Here is a 10,429-nt window from a genome sequence, read left to right as displayed (position 1 = left end):
GAGCAACTCCGGAGAAGAATAGAGTCCAACCCCTATCCAGAAGTAAGGTTCCAGAGCCGACGCTGTGCGTAGAGGTGAGCCCAACCAGATCCAACTGGTACCGCTCCACCTCCCGCACAAGCTCCGGCTCCTTCCCCCCCAGAGAGGTGACGTTCCACGTCCCCAAAGCCAGCTTCTGCCGCCCGGGTCTGGTCCATCGAGACCCTCCGCTTTCACTGCCACCCGTCTGGCAGCGCACCCGACCCCATCGTTGTTTCCCGTAGGTGGTGGGCCCGCGGGACGGAGAAGCGGAGGTGTTGCCCACGTTGCCTTTTCGGGCTGGGCCCGGCCGGGCTCCGTGGCAAGCCCGACAACAACAGACCATGGCTTAAATATTCTTTAAAAGCAGACGCAGCCTTTTGTTTCCCCTGTAGACAGTTTAAAGTGAATAGGCCTACGTCTTCATCTGATGCGGCTTTTACTGTCAAAGGTTTTTGCGACTGGAAACACGCATTACAGACTGATAAAGGACTGCTAAGGCATGCCGCATCAAAAGAACACATTGCATGTGAGAGTTTGTGGAGAGAGAGACAGATACGCGAGGAAACAAATAAGGAAATTAGTACTTTGGTGCACACAGATCAGCTGGCACGGAACCGTTATTACGTGTCAGCTGTCGTTGATATGATAGCTTTTTTAGCTGTCAACCAACTCCCTCTCAGAGGTGACCACGATACACTCGACACAGCATGTCTGAGTCAGGCAGTGGGCTCTTCCTATCGCTGTTTGAGTATACGCAGCACAAAGATGCAGAGTTGGCCAAAATAATGGAAAGCATTCCCCACACAGCAACACACACCTCTCACGACATGCACAATGCCATAATAGAACTAATGAGCACCTTAGTGACTGAGCATATTGTCGAAGAGATGGGGGATGCAGTGTATTCTATTAAAGTCGACGGAACCAGGGATCCCACCGGGCAGGAGAATGTTTCCATTGTTCTTCGGTTTATCAATGCAAACTGTGAGATAAAAGAGCGGCTTTTGACCATAGCCACTGCAGACAGAGGGGATGCCAACACTCTAACCCAAACGGTTATTTCCGAACTGGCCAAGGCTGGACTGAGCAAAGACAAAATACTGAGCCGAGTGTATGACGGGGCCTCCCTGATGTCGGGAAAACATGGTGGAGTACAGAAACTCCTTCAGGATACATTGAAGAGGGAAATCCCATACGTGCACTGCTTCAATCATCAGCTCCATTTAGTGGTAGTGCAGGCAATGTCCGCAGAACAGCCCATCAGATTGTTTTAATGTGTGTAACCTCTTGTACATACGGAAGTTCAACGTGCACGCTCCTTCCCAGCTGACTGAGAGTGGAAGCTGTGGGACTGCTGAGTGTCATCTCAAAGCTGGACTTCAGATTCATTGCGCTTCTGATTAACAAGATGTTGATGCTTCTTGAACCACCTAATAGAATGCTACAATCGAAAGACATGGATCTCCTGACAGCTGTCCAACTGGTGAACTCAGCCACGGAGTGTGTTGCGGGCCTGCGCACAGAAACCGAGTTTGGTGCGCTATGGGATAAGTGTGGAGCAGCAGAGGACACAACTGACCCGCCCCAAAGTAAGAAGAGACACACAACAAAAAACACAACTCTACAAGATTACGTTGTAGAGCAATCTACTGGAGCACGGCTTGACCAGGACGAAACAGCTGCATTGGCGCAGTGTGTGGAGAGATGGCACGACGCTTTGGAGAGCGCAACAGCGCACTGATGGAATCACTGGCTTCACTTGATCCTGAGAGTGATTTATTTTTGAACACAGACAAAGTATTGCCCCTGTTGGAGTTGACCAGCACTAAACTTGTAGAAGCCGAGTTTGTTGTGGCCCGACAGTTTCTTCGCGCACAAATGGAAGGCTCTACGCCCCCAGATGATGGAAAATGGACCATTAAAACACTCCTCACCACCTTCCACAAGACCCTGGAAGCCATGCCAAGTGTCATAGGGGCATTTAAGTCGGCCTTAACTTTCGGGGCCTCCACTGCTACCTGTGAGAACTCGTTTTCAGCCCTGAAAACATTTTCAGTGACCACCGACGGAGCATGCTGCACCAGCGGAAAGCTCACCTTATTCAACTCGGGTTTGAAAAGGACTTGACCAGGAAATGCAGGGATGAGTGGAAGGACACTTTGCTGAGGCGATTCCATTCTTCAGGCAAACTGCGTCTCTAGCTTTATTAGCATAAAGTAGTAAGTCATGTTTGCATGTCAATATGTCAGTGCTTACTGCGCCACATTACGCACTGCATAATGTCGCGTCGCTCCCTCTGTATTATTATGTTTGCTGCTCCGGTCAACGGCGGCCCAAGCAAAGCTGTTGCTGTTATATTTTTATTTCAAATGTGTGTGTTAAGGGAAAGTGCATATGTCCTCAGTTGTTGTTGTTATATATATATATTAGCCTATGTCTATTCTGTACTCAAGCTCTGTCATGTTATTATTGTACCACTGTGAGGCACTGAAGTGTTATGTGCTACTTCAGGACGCAGGCTTTCGTCATATGTAAATGAGGGTGTGTTCACCTGATGCACATTCAGTCCAGATATATATGTGTTGTTGTTCTAAGTTAGCTCGGCTGAGCGAAAAGATGCACCTGCAGGGCATAGGAACATAAACCATGCCCAAGGCGGGCGAAACAGTTCATCGTCTCCGTCTCTACTATTTCTCTCCGAGTGCAACGACGAGGAAGCTGCCATCCTTAACCAGTGTGCCTTGCTCGTGGTTCACAGTGGCTGTGCTGCCACGCACACAATGCTTCAAAAGTGGTTTCTATGTTGCCCTTTATTTGTGTATGTATTTGCGATAAGTGTGCGTCTTTACGCAATGCTGTTGGACTCGCTGTTTGATATATATTGTGCCGCAGGCACGCAGCACGTGACGGTGTTGTGGGCCCTCCCTTTAGATTTGATCTGGCGCCGGGTCTGGATGTGTTGCACTCATGTTGGATGCCATGGCCATCAGAAAACATGTGCTAGATAATTCACATAACCAGTCAATGTCTGCTTTTGTAGACGTGCGTGATGGAAACAATGAGACCGATGCTGCTACTGAGGCCTTGTGTTCATGGTGGTTGGCCTACAAGGACATTGGAAGGCTCCCATTGCATATTACCTGACGAAGTCTCTGTCACCTGAAACACAAAGGGTCCTTCTCAGTCATGCTTTGGAGGAGCTGCCTGCACGGGGCATTCGGGTGGTATCTGTCACGATGCCTCCCACATCAGCATGTGCAACCGACTTGGGTGTTGTGAGCTGAAGGGAAACCCACAGGAGCCACTTCAAACCAGTGTCCCGCATCCCTCGACTGGTGACAAAGTATTCGTAATGATGGATGCATGCCACATGCTGAAGTTGGTAATATGTTGCAGGTAAATGATGATTGTTGTAGACCTGTTTGTACAAGTTATGTCTCTGCTGCTAAAAGTTGTATCTAAATATTGTTGTCTGTTCATTTGCACAGTTATGGCTGGACATGATGATCAACATGTTGCTGTTTGTACTTGTTTGAGCAGTGACTGAATCTTTCTCTGCAGGCATACAGTACCAACGACCACCGGACAGATCAAGTGGAGGTTCATCAATCATCTCAATGATGTGCAAAAAAAAGACGGACTGCGTGCTGCCAATAAAATCACAGACAAACATGTCTACTTTGAGAACACAAGATGAGGGTGTCCCTGAGTCGCTCCGTGCCAGTCGCTCTCCGCACAGTGAGGGATCTGAGGCACTCTCAGTTCAAAGGCTGTGAGGCAACGGCAGAATTCATTGAGGTAAACAGTTAGTGATTATAGAACCAAGTACGTGTTTGTTTTAAATAATTGATCAAAATGTGATTTGAGCATCAGGAACACTTTGTTGATAATTCTCTAAGTTCAACATGCAAATATTTTCATGAACCGTGATATTGCATATTCATAAATACAAAAGTGTGTATATAACTTTACACATACCTTCACACATGTTAGAGTGGTAAAGCTCTGTGTGAAATGTGCTGTAGCACAAAGCAGGCCTATGGAGAGAAGGAAGTCAAGCAAATACTAAGTTTGCATGTTGAACATACAGTTTAGAAATAAGTACTCTGTTCTCTTTATATCTTCAATAGATGAGTATTGATTACAACTATCTGATACCTAATGAAACACTGTAATGATAGTGATTTAGATACTTCTTTATAGATTATTGACAGGCTGTTTGATACAATGAATGGACGCAGTCCTCGTGCCAAAGGATTCAAATCTCCCTCGGGTGCTTTGAAGTGGATAGAGAGGAAAGCATTTTGGTGACTTTGGTGACAAAAGATGGAGCACCACTTCACGATCTAAGAGGTCTATTCAAATAGTGCTCGTTATTCATGCAGGAAAAGTTCACGACATGAGTTCAACGATACTCTGTTCCGTTATGCATCGAGTTCATAAGATGCTCTGTTCTCTCCATCAGGTTCATAAGATGCTCTGTTCTCTCCATCAGGTTCATAAGATGCTCTGTTCTCTCCATCAGGTTCATAAGATGCTCTGTTCTCTCCATCAGGTTCATAAGATGCTCTGTTCTCTCCATCAGGTTCATAAGATGCTCTGTTCTCTCCATCAGGTTCATATGATGCTCTGTTCTCTCCATCAGGTTCATAAGATGCTCTGTTCTCTCCATCAGGTTCATAAGATGCTCTGTTCTCTCCATCAGGTTCATAAGATGCTCTGTTCTCTCCATCAGGTTCATAAGATGCTCTGTTCTCTCCATCAGGTTCATATGATGCTCTGTTCTCTCCATCAGGTTCATAAGATGCTCTGTTCTCTCCATCAGGTTCATAAGATGCTCTGTTCTCTCCATCAGGTTCATAAGATGCTCTGTTCTCTCCATCAGGTTCATAAGATGCTCTGTTCTCTCCATCAGGTTCATAAGATGCTCTGTTCTCTCCATCAGGTTCATAAGATGCTCTGTTCTCTCCATCAGGTTCATAAGATGCTCTGTTCTCTCCATCAGGTTCATATGATGCTCTGTTCTCTCCATCAGGTTCATAAGATGCTCTGTTCTCTCCATCAGGTTCATAAGATGCTCTGTTCTCTCCATCAGGTTCATAAGATGCTCTGTTCTCTCCATCAGGTTCATATGATGCTCTGTTCTCTCCATCAGGTTCATATGATGCTCTGTTCTCTCCATCAGGTTCATAAGATGCTCTGTTCTCTCCATCAGGTTCATAAGATGCTCTGTTCTCTCCATCAGGTTCATAAGATGCTCTGTTCTCTCCATCAGGTTCATAAGATGCTCTGTTCTCTCCATCAGGTTCATAAGATGCTCTGTTCTCTCCATCAGGTTCATAAGATGCTCTGTTCTCTCCATCAGGTTCATATGATGCTCTGTTCTCTCCATCAGGGTCATAAGATACTCTGTTCTCTCCATCAGGTTCATAAGATGCTCTGTTCTCTCCATCAGGTTCATATGATGCTCTGTTCTCTCCATCAGGTTCATAAGATGCTCTGTTCTCTCCATCAGGTTCATAAGATGCTCTGTTCTCTCCATCAGGTTCATAAGATGCTCTGTTCTCTCCATCAGGTTCATAAGATGCTCTGTTCTCTCCATCAGGTTCATATGATGCTCTGTTCTCTCCATCAGGGTCATAAGATACTCTGTTCTCTCCATCAGGTTCATAAGATGCTCTGTTCTCTCCATCAGGTTCATATGATGCTCTGTTCTCTCCATCAGGTTCATATGATGCTCTGTTCTCTCCATCAGGTTCATAAGATGCTCTGTTCTCTCCATCAGGTTCATAAGATGCTCTGTTCTCTCCATCAGGTTCATAAGATGCTCTGTTCTCTCCATCAGGTTCATAAGATGCTCTGTTCTCTCCATCAGGTTCATAAGATGCTCTGTTCTCTCCATCAGGTTCATAAGATGCTCTGTTCTCTCCATCAGGTTCATATGATGCTACTGTTACAACGTGTTTCCTTTAGTTTGGTCTGCCAACATGATGCTCTTTTATTTACATGTTTTTCTGTGTTCACTTTTGTGTGTTGGAATGATCTTGTATTCAGTGTTTTTGAGGTCCCAGATGCTTTTAATGGTACGTATTACACAACATCAAGCACATGTCGGTGTCCAAATGGTATGTATTGCCTGTCTTCTTGTTCTCAAGTTATCCCAGTTCTGTAATTAAAGTGTTCCTAGTTAGCTAAGTGTCCTACAAGTGTACTGTATATGTTTTGCCATGATCAGAGTAATAACATGTTTTTCTTTTGCAGGTACTTGTCAGTCATCGGATGTGTCATTAACATCGACATGTTGATGCTGATGATTCCTGAACTGCTCAGTTCAGCGGTATGTCCTCACCTACAGGTTCAGCCAGGATCACTTGAGCTCCTGTTTAATTCCATCAGAGCGTCAGGTGGGGTTGATGTTCTTTTGTCTGCAATACATTCTGAAAGTGACTTATGAGTAATGTATGTATTGTGTGCCTGTTTTCCATACAAGGTGGCTGGAATAACTGCACGCCAGTTCCAGGCCGTCTTCCGCCGTCTGATGGTTGGGTGTTCCATAGTGAGACAGGCAATGTGGCAGCCCAAGATCACACCGTGTCCCAGTCTGCGGTCGAGATGTCCTCTGCTGAAACTGCTGAAGAGCACCCATCTCCATTCGCCAGCATTTCGGCTGTTGTGAGTGACCACAGCTATCTTCCCACTCGGTTTGGTGGTCTGGTGGGAAATGCCCCGCTGGTCTACATCGCAGGATTGTAGTCCGGCAGATTCTGCGAAAGCTGTCCTGTGATGTGTGCCGTGTGATGTGTGACGTGTGATGTGTGCCGTGTGATGTGTGCCGTGCAAGCTTGGTCAGAGATGCTGTACCTTCATCATGTGATGAGAGCTACCACCTTCTAGCCCTGAAACACAACGGTGGCCTAGTGATTCCATCACAAGGCACAGTGAAGGTGCTGAGAGCTGCAGAGAGGGCGATTCGCCAAGCTTCAACAAGGCAAGCTCCAAAGGAGTCGACAGTCACCTACATGGTCCGGGAGGAGATTGGAACGAAGGATGTTTTTCAGCTTGGGGAACACATTGAGGAGACGCAGTTTGGCATCGACAACCGTTATTCCAACTTGTTGTCATTGGTTGTGTTTCTGAAAATAAGACACATTGCCAGACTCACCTCTCTTGAGCTGCAGAAAGCGAGCACGAGAAAGAAGAAAACAGTCCTCTGTCAGGGCTTTCAGCTCATTTCAACTTTCATGAGCAGCTTTGTGTAAATATGGTTTGGGCGGGGTGGTGTCATGTTCTTGTGTTTAACTTGAACATTTACATTTTTTATATAGATATAGATTTAGATTTTCATTTTCTCTGACATAGATATAGATATTAATTTTTACTGATATATAACTTCTGGCTTTGTATAATGTATTATTGTTTCTTCATTTTTCAACTTATTAAAATAGCTGAGTAGTAGGCCTACACAATCTGCTTCTGCTTCTCTATCATATAGAGTAGACCAGGGGTCTCCAACACGTCGATCGCGAGCTACCGGTAGCTCGCGGGCAGCTTTTCAGTAGCTCGCCGCTCGATTATCGATTATAGCGTAGTAACGTTGCTTCTTGATTTTTCGGCCGCGGCCGGACAATAAAGTGTTTTTATTTTAAAATAGTTTCTGTCACACAAATATAAAATTGGTCCGTGACGCAGAGATCAAGGAGCAGACGTGACAGCGGCACAGCGGCACAGCGACACCACACACGGAGCAGTCTGCTTTCTCCAGCAGCACCAGTCAGAACCAACGGCAGAAGGACCCGCTCTGAATCAGGCCGCGTCACTGCGGCTCAGACACACAGGGAGGGATTTGTGTTTTTGAAAAACACTCGTTATCGTCATGTCAGGTTTTTGATGGATTTAATCAAGTCTTGGATTGCAGAGTATGAAAGTCCTCTTGCTATTTTCAGTTGATATATACGCGTGTAAAGTGTGTGAAGGCAGGAGGAAAGCTTCCGCGATCACCGTCTCCTCTCCGTTCCTCCAAACCCCGCCCCCTCCCCTAATGGCTGACAGTGACCCGATAGAAACTTTATTATTCACTTAATCACTGATTGAGATATGATGAAGCTAACTTACTCTCATACATTCATGGGATTAATGCAACAGTAAAACAGAGAATGCACCCACATGCAGTATTTTTGTTTTTATAATGCTGTTGTAAATACTCCTGTTGTCTGCTGTGTTCAGACTCAAGTCATGTGTGTGATGCCTCATTTAGGACATTCAGTGTCCTTTTTTTAACAGAAGACCGTTGCTTGAAGCTGCAGCTCGACTGCAGAAGTATTAAGTCTCAGCAAAACTCACAACATTTCTGGAGCCTTGTAGACCCAGAAAACTCTAAGAACATTCACCAAGCAGCACTGAACATGTCTGCTTTATTTGGTTCTGTTCTACAGACCTTTGTGAAGCAGCTTTTTCTGACATGAATGAAATCTAAATACAGAACAAGACTGACTGATGGACATTTAAATGACTCTATTAGAGTGAACCTAAGTGGGTACACTCCAGCATACACCTCTATGGTAGACTGACTCCATGCAGCGCCAGTCCTCTCACTGACTGTGAAAAAGAGTGAATGCACTTATTTTACACATGTGCCATAAGATGCTTGCAAGGTGGTGATTAAGGTGATGTACTTACTATGTTGTCCATATTAATATGTGAGAAATTGTCATTTTCTTGGACCTTGATGTGAAGTTAAGATTTTAGATAAGCTTTAGGTATTGCAATTTCACACGTGTACAAAAGTAGCTTAATTCAACTGATGAGTGCTATGTGAATAAGCGATGTAACTCTTGGCCACTTTCATTTTTTCAAAGTAGCTCTCAGGTGGAGAAAGGTTGGAGACCCCTGGAGTAGACCATTAGTGTTTTTTAAATGTGTGTGTGTGTATATATTAGCCTATATTATATATCGTGTGTCTTTTGCAAAATACCTATCATACATAACATATAGGCTATCAAATACCAGAATATTCTATTGCTGTTGCTTAAAAATATTGTATTGTATTATATTGTATTGTAAAAATACAAAACAACATGTTAAATATACAAAAATCAAGACATCTAACACGAGAAGTCCACACTGGAGTTCCAGCTTCTTCAGGTTTCAAAACATAAGATTGGTCAAGAGTAAGAATTAAAAAAAGCAAACTTAAATTATTAAAACATTGAATGTTTTTAAGCCCAGAGAATGAGTAAGGCAAGCAAGCTTGCCTTCTACCAGAATATTCTATTGCTGTTGCTTAACAGCAATAGAATATTCTGGTATTTGATACTACTAAGAATATTAAAATACGCCGAATCATGTGTCCGGTATCATGCCTACATATATGACGTTTGCAGAAAACCCCCCCGTGAAAATCAGTTTTGTATTCAGCGAGTTATGATTGATAAAATGCGCTGACACTTCATTGCGCCTGCCAGACAGATTACACTGAGTGGAGCGGGTGACCGGTCCAAGATGGCGGCCCCACGGCTCGTCAGCGCCAATAGGCAGTAGCGGTCGATGCGGCGTCTACTCTTTATATGTCTATGGTCAGCACGCTTCTCCATGTTTGTGATTGGTCGAATGCTCCAGATACCACCCCTCTCATGTGAACGCGCACCTAACTAGATAGGACACGGCTGGCTTGAGCGATCCACTTGATAACCTGCGTCGTATTACAGTTTAGCGAGAGCGCGTATGTTTTGGATTAGGCCAACCGGCTAACTCCAACATATCCAGGTTAGGTTGAAGCAGCTTCGTAGTACAGGCCCCTGGTGACTGTGATCAACGCATACGCAACACTATCTGCCTAACAACAAGCAGCAGACTGACAAATATAGCAACTAGCTGGTTGTGTAGGACTATGTTTGACATTAAGATCAAGAGGGGTGTTATGTTGTTATGTTATACACACAATTTGACAAATAATAATCAATGCAACAATTTTGTTAATGGAACTTTGACGCTTGTATCAGTTTTGTTTCCCACCAATCACGGGAGTATTGTGTATAGAAAGTTTTGAGTTATATTTCTCGCGCTACCTATCCATGAAGGCAACATGACAGAGGGAGGATTGTCACTCAGGATGCCAAACTACTCTTTGGTAAGCCCCGCCCCCCAAGCAACATCAGGGCCACACCTCTGAAAGAGAAAAAAAAAGATCTGAAAGTGAAAAAATGTCTGAAGGCGAAAAAATATGTGAAACCTGATAAAATAAGATTTTTAACTGAATAAATTATTGTTTTGAATTTGAAAAACGTAAAATCTGCAACTGAAAAAAAATAAGGATTCAAATATCAAAATATGTATAAAAGTGAAATATGAACATAAATATTTTATTCCAAAAAATTGCTGAACTGAATCAAAATAATATTCAACCTGAAAA

Source organism: Pseudochaenichthys georgianus, chromosome 6, assembly GCF_902827115.2.
Source record: "Pseudochaenichthys georgianus chromosome 6, fPseGeo1.2, whole genome shotgun sequence".
In the NCBI taxonomy this organism is placed as follows: domain Eukaryota; kingdom Metazoa; phylum Chordata; class Actinopteri; order Perciformes; family Channichthyidae; genus Pseudochaenichthys; species Pseudochaenichthys georgianus.
The sequence above is the reverse complement of the archived record's forward strand: the minus strand, read 5'-3'. Positions refer to the sequence as shown.